Source organism: Heterocephalus glaber, unplaced genomic scaffold, assembly GCF_053883595.1.
Source record: "Heterocephalus glaber isolate CG9 unplaced genomic scaffold, H.glaber_assembly_v1.0 deba00001572, whole genome shotgun sequence".
NCBI lineage: Eukaryota > Metazoa > Chordata > Mammalia > Rodentia > Bathyergidae > Heterocephalus > Heterocephalus glaber.
In genome coordinates this window covers 1,397,714-1,416,924 of record NW_028258357.1, presented here as the reverse complement: position 1 = coordinate 1,416,924, position 19,211 = coordinate 1,397,714, and positions in this window count along the sequence as shown.

The window sequence follows — 19,211 nt, the reverse complement described above, 5'->3', positions numbered from 1 at the left end:
TTTTGATATTCTGAGTCTCTTCTTCTCCCTAATGAAATTTTGAATTGTTTTCTCAAGGTCCATGAAGTATGCTGCTGGGATCTCAATTGGAATTGCATTAAATCTATATAGTAGTTTTGGAAATATGGCCATTTTCACTATATTAATCCTTCCTACCCAGGAGCAGGGGATGTCTGTCCATTTTCTGATATCATGTTCAATCTCTCTTTTCAGAGTGCTATAGTTTTCAGAGAAGAGGTAAAGACCTCTTTTCTTTTGTTAGGTTGATTCCTAGGTATTTCAGTTTTTTGGATGCTATTGTGAAAGGAATTATTTACCCTATTTCTCTCTCAGTGAGTCTGTCATTCATATAGAGGAAAGCTATTGGTTTTTGTGTGTTGACCTTGTATCCAGCTACTTGACTGAATTAGTTATTAAGTCTAGAAGACTTTTGGTGGAGTCCTTGGGGTCTTCTATATAGACTATTATGTCATCTGCAAATAATGACAATTTGACTTCTTCATTTATTATCTTTATACCATTTATTTCTTTCTCTTGTCTAATTGCCATGGCTAATGTTTCCAAAATTATATTGAACAAGAGTTGTGATAGTGGACATCCTTGTCTTGTTCCTGATTTTAGTGTGAAGGATTTCAGTTTTTGACCATGTAGTATGATACTGGCTGTTGGATTTTCATAGATGGCTTCTTTCAGTTTGAGGTAGAGACCATCTATTCCAATTTTTTGTAGGGTTTTTATCATAAATGCATGTTGGATTTTGTCAAATGCTTTTTCTGCATCTATAGAGATAATCATATGGTTTTTATCCTTGGCTCCATTGATATAGTGTATTACATTGATTGATTTGCATATGTTGAACCATCCCTGCATCCCTGGGATGAATCCCACTTGATCAGGGTGTATGATCTTCTTGATGATCTTCTGCATTCTATTTGCCAGTATCTTATTAAGGATTTTTGCATCTATATTCATTAGTGAGATTGGCCTATAGTTCTCCTTTTTGGTTGGGTCTCCTCTACTTTGGGGATCAAGGTGAAGCTTGCTTCCAGGAATGAATTTGGCAGTATTGCTTCCCTTTCAATTTCACTGAAGAATTTAAACAGTAGTGGCAGAAGTTCCTCTCAAAATGTCTTGTAGAATTCAGCAGTGAAGCCATCAGGGCCCAGGCTTTTCTTATTGGATAAGTTTTTAATTACATTTTCAATTGCATTGGTTGCTATTGGGTTGTTTTGAATTTTTAGGTCTTCTTCATTCAACTTTGGTAATTCCTATGTATCTAGGAATCTGTCCATTTGTTCTGTGTTTTCTGTCTTATTGGAGTATAGGTTCTGGAAGTAGGTATTGATGATCCTCTGGATTTCTGCTGGGTCTCTTGTAATTTCACTCTTTTCATTCCTAATTGCATGGATTTGGGCCTCTTCTTTCCTTTTTCTGATAAGGTTGGCTAATTTTGTTGTTAGGTTTGTCAATTTTGTTGATTCTTTAGAAGAACCAACTCTTGGCTTCGTTGATTTTCTGTATCGTTCTCTTAGTCTTCATTGGATTGATTTCTCCTCTGATCTTTATAATTTCCTCCTTTGTGTGAGCTTTGGGGTTGTCCTGCTCTTCTTTTTCTAGAAGCTTGAGGTTCAGCATCAGGTTGTTCAATTGGGCTCATTCTATTTTCCTAATATGTGTATTCACTGATATGAATTTCCCTCATAAGACTGCTTTCATTGTGTCCCATTGATTCTGATATGTTGTATTATCATTGTCATTTAATTGAAGGAACTGTCTGATTTCTTCTTTAATTTCCTCTGTGACCCATTGGTTATTCAGAAGTGTGTTGTTCAATTTCCACTTGTTTATGAAATTTTTTGAGTTTCTTTTGCTATGGATCTCCAATTTCATTGCACTCTGGTCTGATAATATACAGGGGATAACTGCAATTCATTCGCACTTACTTAAACATGTTCTATGTGTGAGTATGTGGTCTATTTTGGAGAATGAGCCATGTGCAGCTGAGAAGAATGTGTATTCTGATTTTGTGGGGTAGAAGACTCTGTAAACATCTGTTAAGTTCATTTGTTCAAGAGTTTGATTAAGTTCTAGTATTTCATTACTTATTTTTTGTCTAGTTGATCTATCTATTTGTGACAGTGGGGTGTTGAGGTCCCCCATTAAAATTATATTAGTGCATATATGACTTTTCATGTCCATTAGTATTTGTTTTATATAGTGGGTGCACTTGTCTTTGGTGCATAGATATTTATGATTGTCATCTCTTCCTCTTGAATTGTTCTCTTTACAAGGATGTAGTATGCTTCTTCATCTCTCTTAATCAGTGTTGGTTTGAAATCTACTTGATCTGCAAAGGGGATAGCTACTCCTGCTGTTTTTCATGTTCCCATCACATGGAGTATTGTTTTCCACCCTTTAACTTTCAGTCTATGAGTTTCCTTTTGAATTAAGTGTGTTTCTTGTACGAAGCATATTGTTGGATTTTGCTTCTTGACCCATTATGCCAGTGTATTTCTTTTGATTGGTGAATTGAGACCATTAACATTGATGGTTATAACTGAAACGTATTGACTTGTCATTGCCATGACTTTTTCTTTTGCTTGGGTTCTCCCCCTTTACATTTAATTTCTTGTCAGGCCAGATGGGTTCATTCTGCTTTGCTTCCTGGGGTTGTGATCCTCCCTGTCTGTTCCTAGGATATTGTGTAAAATTCTTTGGAGTGCTGGTTTGCTATTCACGAAGTTCCTAAGGTGATCTTTGTCATGAAAGTATCTTATTTCCCCATCCATTTTGAAAGATAGTTTTGCAGGGTACATCAATCTGGGTTGGAGGCTGTTTTCTTTTAGGGCTTGGAATATGTCACTCCAAGCTCTTCTTGCCTTGATGGTTTGTGTTGAGAAGTCTGCTGTGATTCTGATGGGCTTTCCTTTGTATGTGATTTGTTTCTTTTCTCTAACTGCCTGTAGATCTTTGTTCTGTTGGGTTTCTGGAATCTTAACAATTATATGCCTATGTGTAGATTTTTTTGATCAAGGCTATTTGGAGTCCTATATGCCTCACTTATCTGTATGTCATCTTCTTTTCCCCTCCTTGGGAAGTTTTCTGCCATTATTTCTGTGAAGAGATTTTTTTATGTCATCTGCACTCTCTCCTGTTTCTTCATTGAGTCCAATCAGTCTTATGTTATTCTTCTTTGCTTTGTCTAGCAGCTGCTGGGTTGATTTCTCATGTTCCCTTATAATTTTGAAACAATTTTTCTTTTCCTGATCATTAACTGCAATCTTATCTTCTATATCTGAAATTCTGTCCTCACATTGGCTCATTCTGCTGTGTATACTTTCAGTGGAATTTTTCATCTCCTGCAAATTTATTTGCATCTGTTTTATGGATTCCATTTGTTTCCTATGTTGAGATTCCATCATGTTCCTGAGCTCCTCTCTAGATTTATTAATTATGTCTTGCACTAGGAGCACAATTTCCCCTGGTATCTGAGAAATTATTTCTGATTTTATTTTTTCCAGATCCCCTTTTGTTGCCAGTTCAGTGGGTCCAGGTGGTTGAGTATCAGATTTTTCCATCTCATTTCCCTTTGAGGTTGCTGTAGGTGGTCTGGAAGTCTGGTTTTGAGACTTATTTATGTGTTTCCTCATTTTGACTTGGGGGATGGGGGGGTGCTGCTGGCGTCTGGGTGACTCACCTCCTCTGAGCTGGGAGAGGTGAGACACAGGCTGGGAGTGACAGTAGGGATGGTGGCCCGGAAGCCCCTTCCTCTAGATGAGGAGCAGTGGCACTGTGGCTCAGAAACCCCTGCCTCTGGGCTGGGAGTGGCTGGACCAGGAAATTGTTTTTAGCAGCCTATGTTTTAAGCTTTTTAAATGGTTCTTTCTGGGGAAAATCAAAATCCTAATATTGCAGATCAAAATATTTTCTTGTAACTGCTATCCTTAATGATATCAAAATTTGGCCTGAGATTATTATAATATTTCATCAGATAAATGGCAATGTGTAAGGCAGGATTAACAAATAAAACTTAATTTGATGTAGAAAGAAATATTCGTGAGAGTTATTCAGGTGAAAAATTTATTTTTTTCATGTTTGTTATCAAAATTATTTTATTGATGTTTCCTAAGTCCTGTTTGTCAATCATGCTACTGAATTATTACAGTCCCATTTCAGCAATACATCTTCTTGCCTTTTAAAATAAAATTGATAGAGTAGTATTATCAGATATTGCTTGTTTTAATAAATTGCAGATCTGAATTAAATAATTCACATGGTAATTGATTCAGGAGTATATGTCATAGATATTGAGTCTACTTTCTGCCACTATAAATATTTGTAGAATTAATGGTTTATTGATTTAAATAGAAGAAACATGCAGCACTCAAATAATTATATTAATGTTATCATGTATTTTCTGTTTTTTGAGAGAGATTTAATATAGCTTTGTGAAAGAATAAATATTCTCTAAAGAAATGATTTCAGGTAGTACTACCTTCTCAAAAGTTGTTTAGTTCCAAGTCTGAATTCAGTCTGAAGTCCAAAAGAAGTAATTCTCTTTTTCTTTCCTCCACAATGAACCCAGAAAGCATCCTCATATTTTAAAAATTTACTTGAAACATGTACCTATATCCTGATACAAAGGCAATGTAGATAACTTTATTAGAAATAATTTTATAAATTCATTAATCAGCTAAAGAATATTTTGATATCTTAAATGTTAACATTAAATCTATATAATTCTGCAATTTACATTCTAGATGAAACTTCAGAATTGAGGGGACAGCAAAAGGTGTGTTTTTCTATCAAAAGCATCCACGACTTTCATCTGCTATACAAATTAGCATTACCTGGACCTCTTATTCTTACCTCAGTTGCAAATACTAGGTCTTGCCTGGAATTACTGATGCTAATAATAGTTGGCATTTATTAAGCCTTGTACATGAATGATCTCCTTTAATCCTATAATGTACATATTATTTCATCTTTGTTTTACACATAATGAAATGAGACATATGGGAAGGTTTAGTAATTTTCCTATGATCGACTGGCATGGGGCAGAAACAGGATTTGACTAGAGAGTTTGCTCAGATGATTCTTTCAGAATAACATTTTTTAATAGTTTTGTGGGTTTTTTATAAAATGGAATACTACTCAGCCACAAAGAATGAGAAACTAGAGACATTTATACCTAAATGGATGCATATTGAGGCCATACTCTTAAGTGAAATAAATAGGACACACATGTGTAAATGCCCAATAGTTTCTCTAGTATGAGAAACTGAAAGTATAAATAAGGATTAAAATGATTAAAATGAATAATTGATAATTTGAAATAGGAAAAGGTCCAAAAGTGTAGGGGTGATGGGAGGGGAAGGGGAAAGGATGAAGGGAAAGGAAAAATTATGAGAAAAGAAAAATTTGGAAACAAAATCAATGTAAATAGGGAAGGATGGAGGGAGTAAAGGGCACACAGGTAATGAGGAAAGAAATAAGAAACAAGATACATCATGTTCAGGTACAAGCACCCAATGATAAATGTAAACATATTGTATGCCTAAAATGTAACAGTAAAAGAATTAAAAATAATAGTTTACTCAAAACTTATTCAGGCAGAAATCCTGCTCTGCTCTTGCACCTTTTTACTGGCTGAAATCTTCCTTCTACCTCCCTGCGCCTGGCTGGCTATTGTAGTCTCTCCCATTGTGTGTGCACAAGATGATTCATACGCTTTGCTGCTGAAATATGTATTTCTAACTTAACATTACAGCACACCAGTGCATCTTCCTTCCTGCTTCTTGTCCCATAACTTCATCGTACCTTGAGTTTCTGCTACACTTGCTGAACTCCTTCATGATTGGTAAAGAAGGCTAAAAGACTTACAAAATATAACATGACATTCTGGGTCACAGTGGGATTTTTTTTAAAAGAAGAAAACACCACTATTTTGTAGCAAAACTTAACAAATCCTACTATGATACTAGTTACAGGGAAGAATTTTGAATTAAATCAGGACTCAGAAATTATAATGGAATATAGGTGCATCACACAGAAGGGACACATGAGAGGAATTAGGAATGAATAGATATAAATTAATTTTAGATATGTTGATGTTGAAACAAAGGAGAATTATACAGAGATATCACAGTATCACTGTATAAAATCTTTGTACATTCATCATAAATGTTATTTTGATTTTAACTTTTTAAAATTTCTCTTACTGAGAGAGTAGAAGTTCAGGAAGTTGCATTAAGAGGTAGAAAATAGATGTTCAGGAAGTTTATTGTAAATTAAGTTGTAATTAACAGACTAAAGAATAGACTGATATCTAATTATGCCAATTTCAAAGTTAATTCATATTAAATCGAATGAAATATGTTCAATTATTAAGAAATCAAAAATACATCAACTCTTGTCACTGAGGCAGTCTGCTTTGTAGATATGTTCAATTAATCTCAAAAAATTTCAGGCTAAATTTTAAAAAATACTCTTAATAACTTTTAACTGTGTCATTAAAAACTTTGAAATAAAATTAGAAATCAAACCAAAAGTTTCTGATTAGTGATACTTAAGTCTAAAATGCAGGTCATTTTATGGTGTTTTTATAAGATACATAATAGAATTATTTTTTTAAAAGGAAAGAGATTTAAAAGAAGAACTTGTGAACTTAACTTCTGATTATTGCTTAGGGAAACAGTTAATATTTGTAACATTTAAAACATTTGATGAGTTATTGCATTTGTATTTTTAAAGAACAAATTATATTTTTTTATTTCCTTTCATTTGTTATCCATTTTTATTTAATTAGAATACTGAAATCCAACTGTTTAGAAATTACTTTTTGATACTGATAGCCTGTAGGTTTTAAAAAAAAATTCTCTAATAAAATTTTATGATTTATAATTTCAAAATAATTAGTCCAAAGTAATTTCTCATCAACTATTATAAAAATGTACATTATAAGGAAGTATAGAGATTTGCTTTTCTTTCCCAAAGAAAATTTGCCCCAATAACACATTATTATCTTGTGTAAATTTAGATCTATACAGTTTTTAACATTATAAATCTATAGTATAATACTAATAGATATTTAATATATTATGACTGGTTATTAATTTTTTATGTCTGTCTCCCTTAAAAATCTCATATAATAAAAATAACTATGCATCACAAAGAAATTTACTTATGAATATACATGCAAGAATTTGCATGAAAATTCAGGGGATTCTGGAATCATCTAAAGTCCACCTATGATTCACTTAGAGATGTACTGACTGCTAATTCAAAAACACTTATTATGTCTTTTCATCTTTTCTCTATCACTTCACTCTACTAGCAGCCATATTTATTGAACAGTCATTATTTCCACTTAGGTATCTCCTATAAGCTCCTCAAATCATTAGGATTTTTCATCTGCAATTATCATTTCACTGAAACTTTCATTGCTAGATATTATATTTATATATAGTTGTTATAATATTGTTATATATTATTATTAAATATATATTATTGTTGTATATATTATTGTTAAATCCAAGGTATTATCTTACTCATTTCTCAAGAAAATCTGGAACTGTTCACTACTCCCTGTTTTTCGCAATATTTTCTTTCCTTGCTTCTATGCCTTGTCTCTGCATATTTCTTGTTACAGTTACTTTCTAATTACAAGTGTTCATTGAGGTCTGTCATCCTTCTCTCATCTTCTCCAATTTTAAGCTCTCCTCATTATCAATATTGTTCACTTTCATCTTTTTCAAATGCCACTAATAATTTCCAAACATTTATCATAGACCCAGATTTTTCTTTGATAGATTGACATATTTAATTCCTTTTGAATATGTCTAATTGGGTGGCTCACAGATGACAAAACCCAACATAATCAAATCAGAATTTATTTCATTTCAACCCAAATATACTCCCTCCTGTTTCAGATCCTATTTAAGGATAGTTCAATATGCATATCACATATAGTTTTCTTATCTTCCAACACATTCTACATGTTTTTTTTTTTTTTTTAGAAGCAATCTCTCTATGTTGTCCATACCAGTCTCAAACTCCTGGGCTCAAGTGATCCTCCCACCTCAGCATACTATCTGAGATTACTTATGTGCATTATCATCCCCATCTCTATCAATTCTTAATTTAAAACTTTACTAAGATGTCCCATTTTAGAACACATCTTAAAACACTTTAAAATATTTGCATAATCTTCTATGTTTGATCACTGTTTGGATTTTCATTCCCTTCTTTCAAACTAGGCACCCTCACATATATGCTGTAATCACATTAATAATGTCCCCTATTCTGTATGTAATCTATAGATTTTCAGCCTCTAGTTGTTTGTCCTTGTTATTCTTTCATGCTATTTAGCCACAGATTTACTTATAAATCCTCATTGTCATTTCTGATTTCCTACAAATAGATTAGATGATTCTTTTCTATGCTTGTGTGTTTGTTGTTGGGGGTATTTATATATTATGTATTTCTCAGAAAGTTAATAAACAGTATTGCTAAACATTTCATCTCTACACATGTTTAGTGTGCGCACACACACATTCTTATTATTCATCTTATACTTTATAATTCCAATGAATTCTACCTGTGTCTAACATTTTGCTTATTATCCACTCATCCATTTTTTAAGTATTTTGAAAGACAGCCTACAAACTTATTTATATAGGAGAATTGAATGCATTCCATACCAAATGCACATGTTATAAAAGTAACTGGTTGTGGTTACTTGAATTTTATAAAAAGTGATACATTACTTTAAAAATGTGATTTAGAGTTACTCTCATTGAGAAATGAGGATCTGTTTCTTTTTGAAATAAGATCATTTTGTGCATGTGTTGGCAAGGAGGGAGTCTTAACTTGATAGGCATTGGAACCTATCCCAGCGACTGGTAGGAAGTGAGGCCTTGGAAATCTATGTCTACTTCCTTATCCTTTCCTCTCAAGCCTTGTTGCCTTGCTCTGCTTTCTGGATAACAAGAACTAATCATTTTTCTCCATCATGCCCTTCTGTCATAATGTTTCTATCTTGAAAATAGTGGACTATGGACTAAATCTTTTGAAACTGTGAGCAAACTTAAATCTTTCCTCCTTTAAATTGTGGGTATTGGGTATCATGTCCAGCAATGGGAAAGCTGACACACAGAATATTTGATATCAACAGTGGGATTGTTGCTGTGACTGTACCTATGTGGTTTAGAAGGCTTTGAAATTGATTTGTGAGAGGAGCTTGGACTTTGGAGATGTGAGTTGGAGAATCTTTAGAATGCTATAAACAGAGCTTTATAGGTGATTTCAGTCAAAGCTCAGAAGACCAGAATGGTGTTAGGGATGCATACAGGAAAGGACAGGCTTGGAATGCCTCGATTGGGATCAAGGACTCCAGTAGCAGTTAGACTAAAGACCATGTGTATTACACAATAGCAGATAATTTGTCTACAATTTTCCCATATCTTGAGACTTTGCAGGAGAAGAAAGGTAGTGGATTAATTGACTAGTTGAAGAAATTAAAAGACAGTCCAACATTTAGTCTCTGGCATGAGTACTGCTGGCTGTTGTAAGCCAAGTTTATAGTGATAATTGGGGGGCAAAAAGGCCAAGCAAAAATTTTTGAAAAATTTAAATTTTTGCTGAGAAGGAATCACATGTAAATTTGTGTCCAAAGTTCATGTGGCTGCTAAAGTCATTAGTGCCACTATAAGGAAGACTTGGTAAAGGCAAAAGAAAGACACAAAAAACCAGCAAGGCCTTACCCATCACAGGCTTAATGGCACAAAAATGTAAACTTTTCATTTGAGAAGGGAGTGCTTGGAGCCCTGCTGAAGGTGGGACTCCTAAGGAATTGACTCTCCAGGTTCCATTTTGTAATGCTTAGGCATCCAGGCACTCAGAAGCCATTACAACAATGGTCCAAGAGGTCCTGGATACTGTTCTTATTGACATAAAACCTTATGTGATGCCAATTTCACTGCCACAAAGAATATAAGAGTTGTGGGGTCACGGATATGTCTACCTGGATTGCAAAGGAATCCCTGGAAAGCCAGACAAGGTGCACTTGAGAGGACAGTTCATGAAATTCAGGAAGTCAGATATACCAAGAGTATGGAATTTCTGCAAGGTATGAGGTAAGCTAGCTCAAGAGAGAAGGTGTGTGGGCTGCAACTGGTGAGGCCCTAGGAATAGTGCTTCCCAAACCCTTTGGAACTCACATTTTATCACTATGTGCCTTAGATTCTAGGTTTAGATCTTGCTTTGTTCTGATTATATTCTATTCTCTTATTTCTCTCTTTGGAAATGGAATTACTTTGTGCCATGTACTTTGGTATTATGTAATTAGTTGTTTTTTTTTTTTTTTTTTTTTTTTTTTTTTTTTTTTTTTACAGAAGTTCATATGTAAGAGTTTGCCTTGAGTCTCAGGAGAGACTTGAACTTTTGAAAAATGTTGGAACTTGAGATTTTGGGGAGGAGCTAGTTATATTATTGTAGGCAAATTCTGAACTGTTACTGTTTTTATTTGGAGATTAAGTAAGGTATTAAGACATGTGTTTGGATATGAAGTTGACATGGAGTAGGATGTTTGGTTAATGGGGAATGGTATGGCTTATATCTAGATATCTCCCCAAAGAATTCTGCGTTCATACGTGAGGCTTTAGGGAGTGACTAGATCATGAATGTGTGATACTAGATTTTGGGGGAGTGATAGTGGATTAGTCCACTCATTGGTTTAGCAAAGTTCTGGGTGTGGGTGATGGATTTACTGAAGAGGAAAGACCCACCCTGAGTGCAGGTGACACCAACCAATAGGATTGTAGCCTGGATGGAATAAAAAGGGAAAGAAGAAGAATTTTTCACTGCTTCCTTCCTGCCTTGCCACAAGCAGGCTTCCCTGCCATAGTGCTCTGCCATGCTGCTCTGCTTTGGAGTCAGCCACCTATGAACTCAAACCTCTATGAAGTGTGATCTAAAATAAACCTTTCTTCCTTTAATTTGTAGGTGTTAGGTATTTTATTCCAGAAACAAGAAAGTAACTAAGACAGGGAGTATCAATTTAATTCACTTTGAGATCTACCCAGAGGGATTGATGGACCACATCTCTAAATGAGCCTGGGTAGGTCATGTCTTTAGGAATCTATGTCTGTTCTCTGTCCAGTTCCTCTTTGATGCCCTTCTGCTGCTCTGTTTCCCTAATGCCATGAACTAAGAAACTTTGCTCTACCATGCTCTTCTGCCATGACATTTCTGCCTTGGATCCAGGTGACCATGGAGTACATTCCCTGAAACTGTGAGCTAAATTAAACCTCTCCTCCTTTAAATTGTGGGTATTGGGTATTTCGTTAAGCAATGGAAAAACTAATAAGTGACTGCTATTCAAATTAGTGTGTGGCAAAAATGGCTTTACATAACTTCTGAGCTAGGTTTCAAAAAGTTCTTCAGCTTCTGCCTTCTTCACTATTTGCTCTTTTAGAATGCTACTGTTATGTCTATCTGTTTTTAAACTGCCAGATCAATGAACTCCAAACTATCCCATTTAACAATATCATATGGAGAAGCAATAAGACCACATGTACACAGGTAAACAGAGATCCCAGGAGAGCTCCATCTGCTTTAGCAGCTCTTACCCCAGTCTTCCAAATCCAACCTCTGTCTAACTACAAGTACATGAAAGATTTCAAGACATAACTACCTAGGTAAACCCTCCCCACATTCCTCACTTGCATATATAATGATGAATAGTTAAATAATTATTGTTTTAAGTTACAAAGTTTTAGCATAATTTTTATTTCATTAATAGATAGATAGTTAGGAAACTTTCTGGTCTTGACCTCTCTCTCACTTTTCACTCCTGTATATTCATGTATATGAACTGTATACACCCCAATTATGACTCATTAGAAAACAGCATGGAAGGTAGGTCTGCACATGCCCTACCAAGGTCCTGAGTCACACGGGACATGCCAAATCACCCCGCTGCAGACAGGGAGGTCTGCCCACACCCTACCGAGGTCCTGAGTTGTGTGGAACACATGGAATCACCCCGCTGCAGAAAGGCAGGTCTGTGCATGCATTACTGAGGACCTGAGTCACACAGATGACACCGAATCACCCCACTGCAGACAGCCACCTGGCTCCATACTACAAACACAAAGAGGACACCAGAACATGGTACTGAGTCCCGCTGCTCCCGGCCCAGAGGTAGGGGCTTCTGAGCCACCCTCCCACTGCACCTGGTCCAGAGGAAGGGGCTTCCCAGTCACCATCCCTCCCACTGCTCCCAGCACAGATGAAAGGGCTTTTGGGCCACCTTCTGTCCAGCTGATTCTGGCCCAGAGGAAGGGGCTTCCAGGCCACCATCCCTCTCATCACTCCTGGCCCAGAGGTAGGGGCTTCTGAGCTGCTAGCCCACTGCTCCTTGTCCAGAGGAAGGGGATTCCTGGCCACCATCCCTCCCACTGCTCCCAGCCCACAGGAAAGGGCTTTTGGGCCACCATCCCTACTGCAGCTTCCAGCCCCTGTCCCACTTCTCCCAGCTCAGAGGAGGTAATCTGTGCAGGCACAAACAGCCCCCCACCCAAGTAGAAATGAGAAAACATGTGAATAAGTCTCAAAACCAGACTTCCAGATCACTTACAGCAACCTCAAAGGGAAATGAGATGGAAAAATCTGATACTCAACCACCTGGACCCACTGAACTGGCAATTAAAGGGGATCTGGAAAAAATGAAATCAGAAATAATTTCTCAGATAACAAGAGAAATTGTGCCCCTAGTGCAAGACATGATTAATAAATCTAGAGAGGAGCTGAGGAACATGATGGAATCCCAACATAAGAAACAAATGGAATCCATAAAACAGATGCAAATAGATTTTCAGGAGATGAAAAACTCCACTGAAAGTCTACACAGCAGAATGAGCCAATGTGAGGACAGAATTTCAGATATAGAAGATAAGATTGCAATTAATGACCAGGAAAAGAAAAACTGCTTCAAAATTATACGGGAGCATGAGAAATCAATCAAGCAGCTGCTACATGATGCAAAGGAGAATAACATCAGACTGATTGGACTCAATGAAGAAACAGGAGAGATTGGAGATGACATAAAAAATCTCTTCACAGAAATAATGGCAGAAAACATCCCAAGCAAGGGAAAAGAGCTTGACATACAGATAAGTGAGGCATATAGGACTCCAAATAGCCTTGATCAAAAAAATCTACACATAGGCATGTAATTGTTAAGATTCCAGAAACTAAACAGAAGAACAAAGTTCTACAAGCAATTAGAGAAAAGAAACAAATCACATACAAAGGAAAGCCCATCAGAATCACAGCATACTACTCAACACAAACCATCAAGGCAAGAAGAGCTTGGAGTGACATATTCCAAACCCTAAAAGAAAACAGCCTCCAACCCAGATTGATATACCCTGCAAAACTATCTTTCAAAATTGATGGAGAAATAAGATACTTTTATGACAAAGAGCACCTTAGGAACTTTGTGAATAGCAAACCAGCACTCCAAAGAATTTTACACAATATCCTAGGAACAGACATTGAGGATCACAACCCCAGGAAGCAAAGCAGAATGAACCCATCTGGCATGACAAGAAATTAAATGTAGAGGGGGAGAACCCAACAAAAAGAAAAAGTCAGGACAATGACAAGTCAATACGTTTCAGTTTTAACCATCAATGTTAATGGTCTCAATTCACCAATCAAAAGAAACAGACTGGCAGAATGGGTCAAGAAGCAAAATCCAACAATATGCTGCATACAAGAAACACACTTCGTTCAAAAGGGAACTCATAGACTGAAAGTTAAACAGTCGAAAACAATACTCCATGCAACAGGAACCCGAGAAAAAGCAGGAGTAGCTATCCTCTTTGCAGATCAAGTAGATTTCAAACCAACACTGATTAAGAGAGACAAAGAAGGATACTACATCCTTGTAAAGGGAACAATCCAAGAGGAAGAGATGACAATCATAAATATCTATGCACCAAACACTAGTGTGTCCAACTATATAAAACAAATACTAACAGACATGAAAAGTCATATATGCACTAATACAATTGTAGTGGGAAAACTAAACACCCCACTGTCACAAATAGATAGATCAACTAGACAAAAAATAAGTAATGAAATACTAGAACTCAATTGAACTCTTGAACAAATGAACTTAACAGATGTTTACAGAGTCTTCCACCCCACAAAATCAGAATACACATTCTTCTCAGCTGCACATGGGTTATTCTCTAAAATAGGCCACATACTCATACATAGAACATGTTTAAGTAAGTGCGAATGAATTGCAGTTATCCCCTGTATATTATCAGATCAGAGTGCAATGAAATTGGAGATCCATAGCAAAAGAAACTCAAAAAATTTCATAAACACATGGAAATTGAACAACACACTTCTGAATAACCAATGGGTCACAGAGGAAATTAAAGAAGAAATCAGACAGCTCCTACAATTAAATGACAATCACAACACAACATATCAGAATCAATGGGACACAATGAAAGCACTCTTACGAGGGAAATTCACAGCAGTGAATACTCACATTAGGAAAACAGAGTGAGCCCATTTAAACAACCTGATGCTGAACCTCAAGCTTCTAGAAAAAGAAGAACAGGACAACCCCAAAGCTCATACAAGGGAGGAAATTATAAAGATCAGAGGAGAACTCAATGCAATGGAGACTAAGAGAACAGTACAAAAAATCAACAAAGCCAAGAGTTGGTTCTTCCAATGAATCAACAAAATTGACAAACCCTTAGCCAACCTTGTTAGAAAAAGGAAAGAAAAGGCCCAAATCCATGCAATTAGGAATGAAAAGGGTGAAACTACAACAGACCCAGCAGAAATCCAGAGGATCATCAATACCTACTTCCTGAACTTATATGCCAATAAGATGGACAACACAGAAGAAATGGACAGATTCCTAGATACATATGAATTATCAAAGTTGAACGAAGAAGACCTAAAAATTCTGAACCACCCAATATCAACCAATGAAATTGAAAATGTAATTAAAAACTTATCCAATAAGAAAAGCCCAGGCCCTGATGGCTTCACTGCTGAATTCTACAAGACATTTAGAGAGGAACTGCTGCCACTGCTGTTTAAACTCTTCAATGAAATTGAAAGGGAAGCAATACTCCCAAATTCATTCCTGGAAGCAAGCATCACCTTGATCCCCAAAGCAGAGAAAGACCCAACTGAAAAAGAGAGCTATAGGAAAATCTCACGAATGAACATAGATGCAAAAATCCTTAATAAGATACTGGCAAACAGAATGTAGAAGATCATCAAGAAGATCATACACCCTGACCAAGTGGGATTCATCCCAGGGATGCAGGGATGGTTCAATATATGCAAATCAATCAGTGTAATACACTATATCAATGGAGACAAGGACAAAAACCATATGATTATCTCCAGAGATGCAGAAAAAGCATGTGACAAAATCCAACATGTATTTATGATAAAAACCTTACAAAAAATTGGAATAGATGGTCTCTACCTCAAACTGATAGAAGCCATCTATGAAAAATCAACAGCCAATACCATATTAAATGGTCAAAAACTGAAACCTTTCACACCAAAATCAGGAACAAGACAAGGATGTCCACTATCACCACTCTTGTTCAATATAGTTCTGGAAACATTAGCCATGGCAATTAGACAAGAGAAAGAATTAAAAGGAATAAAGATAGGAAATGAAGATGTCAAATAGTTATTATTTGCAGATGACATGATACTCTATATAGAAGACCCCAAGAACTCCACCAAAAGTCTTCTAGACTTAATAACCAAATTCAGTCAAGTAGCTCGTTACAAGGTCAACACACAAAAACCAATAGCTTTCCTCTATATGAATGACAGACTCACTGAGAGAGAAATAGGGCTAATAATTCCTTTCACAATAGCATCTAAAAAGCAGAAATACCTAGGAATCAACCTCACGAAAGAAATCAAAGACCTCTTCTCTGAAAACTATGGCACTCTGAAAAGAGGGATTGAACATGGTATCAGAAAATGGACAGACATCCCCTGCTCCTGGGTAGGAAGGATTAATATAGTGAAAATGGTCATACTTCCAAAACTGCAATATAGATTCAATGCAATTCCAATTGAGATCCCAGCAGCATACTTCATGGACTTTGAGAAAGCAATCCAAAAATTCATTTGGAGCAAGAAGACACCCAGAATAGCAAAAGCAATTCTAGGTAACAGAGACATGGCATGGGGTATCACAATCCCCAACCTGCAACTATACTACAAAGCTACTGTGATAAAAACAGCATGGTACTGGCAAAGAAACACACCTGAGGATCAATGGAACAGATTAGAAAATACAGAAACAATGCCAGACACACTCAGCCATCTCATCTTTGATAAAGGAGCCAAACACCCCCCCCCGGATGACAGATAGCCTCTTTAATAAATGGTGCTAGAAAAATTGGGCTTCAACTTGCCAAAGATTAAAACTAGACCTATATCTCTCACCATGCACTAAAGTAAAATCGAAATGGATTAAAGATCTAAATATTAAAATAGAAATTCTGAACCAGTTGGAACAGAGGTTAGGTAGAACCCTTGAAGACATCGGTGTAGGAAAAGATTTTATGAACAAAACCTCAGTTGCTCATGAACTAGCACAAACAATCAACAAGTGGGATCTCTTCTTATTAAAAAGCTTCTGCACAGCAAGAGAAACCACCAGCAGTGTGAAGGGACAACCTACAATGTGGGAAAATATCTTCACCTGCTTTTCCTCAGACAAAGGTTGACTATCTCAAATCTATAAAGAACTTAAAAAGATCAGGCCTCCCAAATTTAAAGACTCAATCCAAAAATGGGCATCTGAAATGAACAGATATTTCTCACACAATGAAGTAGAAATAGCAAATAAATACATGAAAAAATGTTCAACATCACTGGTCATTCGAGAGTTGCAAATGAAAACAACGCTGAGATTCCACTTCACTCCAGAAGAATGTCTGCTATCATGAAATCAACCAATAACAAATGCTGGCAGGGCTGTGGGGAAAGAGGAACTCTGCTCCACTGCTGGTGGGAGTGTAGACTGGTGCAAGCACTGTGGAAATCAGTATGGGGACACCTCAAAGAACTAGGACTGGAAGTCCCATTTGACCCTGCTATTCTACTGCTGGGGATCTTCCCCAAAGAATTAAAAGAATCATACCACAGTGATATATGTGCCCCCATGTTCATAGCAGCACAGTTTGTGATAGCTAAAACTTGGAAGCAGCCCAAATGCCCATCAACTGGAGACTCTATAAAGAAAATGTGTTTTTTTCTATAAAATGCAATACTACTCAGCCATAAAAAATGAGAAATTGGAGATATTTATAGCTAAGTGGATGCACATTGAGGCGATACTCTTAAGTGAAATAAATAGGACACACATGTATAAATACCAAATAGTTTCTCTGGTGTGAGAAACTGAAAGTGCAAATAAGGACTAAATGTATAATAGGTAATGTGAAATAGGAAGAAAAGGGGCAAAGGGGAAGGAAGTGGGAGGGCTAGGGAAAAGGATAGAAGGGAATGAGATTAATATGAGAAAATGGAAAAATAGGAATAAAATCTTTGTAAATAGGGAGGACTGGAGGGGTTGAAGGGAGGGCTGGGCAAGGGTGAAAAATAAGAACCAAGAGAGACTATGTAAAGGTGCAAATTTCCAATGATGAATGTCATTATATTGTATACCTAAAATGTACCAATGATTAGAATGAATAATCGATAATGTAAAATAGGAAGAAAAGGCCCAAAGGTGTAGGGGTAGTGGGAGGGGCAGGGGAAAGGAAAGAAGGGAAAGGAAAAATGCTGAGAAATGGAAAAAATGGAAATAAAGTCTTTGTAAATAGGGAAGAGTGGAGGGGGTGAAGGGAGGGCTAGGAATGGGGAAGAAATATGAACCAAGATGCATTAGGTAAAAGTACAATTCCCAGCGAGATATGTAATTGTGTTGTATACTCACAATGTACCAATAAAAGAATTTAATAAAAAAGTAAAAATAAAATAAAATAAAATAAAATAAAATTTAAAAATCCTGGACTAGAAAAAACAAAGAAAAAAAAGAAAACAGCATGCAACTGCAAAATGAAACATATATAATTTTGGTGAGATTCTTTTTGTATATAATTTCAACTGTTTAGGACTTCTCAAAATTTGTCTTTTAAATTTGGGGTTGAAAATGCTATTTCTTCACAGTCTTTCTTTTTTTGTAGTATAAGTGAACTATACTTTATTTTTTTAAAATTAATTTTATTGGTACAATTAAGGTATACAATATAATGACATTAATCATTGGAAATTTGCATCTTTTCATAATCCATTTTGGTTCTTATTTTTCCCCATTCTCCTGCCCTCCCTTCAACCCCTTCATCCCTCCCTATATACAAAGACTTTGTCTCCATTTTTTCTTTTTCTCATATTAATTCCATTCCCTTCTATCTTTCCCCCTACCCCTTCTACTTCCCCTTCCCCTTTGCACCTTTTCTTCCTTTTTCACACTATCTAGTATATCTTTTAGTCCTTATTTATAATGCCAGTTTCTCACGCTAGAGAAACTAGTCTTTCTAAAGCATGAATTTATTTTCTTCATTGCTCTATGAATCTTTATATCTGGTGTGAGGATTATGCATATCAGTTATTTTAGTTGTCTAGTTTACTATTCATGGAGGCTTGTGTATGACTGTGAAGAATGAACACCAAGATAAAGGTTATTTTAAAAAAATTTTTAATTTTTATTTTATTTATTTATTTATTTATTTATTTATTTATTTATTTATTTATTTTTTGGTACCAGGATCAAACTTGGGACCTTGCACTTGCCAAGCAGGTGGTGGCACCACTGAGCTAAATCCCCGGCCCAAGAAAAGGTTACTTTAATGTTAGTGAAATTTTTCCACTTCTCACCCAAAGAACAGTAGTAATGCATAGATCTTAACTACATAGAGTTTATTGTGTTATTAAAATTATTTAAAATGCTCAATTAGAATCAGTGATGTCAATCATCAAAATAATTAGACAATAATTAATTACTTAATCATTATTACTTAACTATAATTAATAGTTAAAACAAATATATTTGAGTCATATTCTTGATGATTTATATTTGACAGAAATTTAAATGTATCAGAAGTCAGTACCTTGGACAGAGGCTTCTG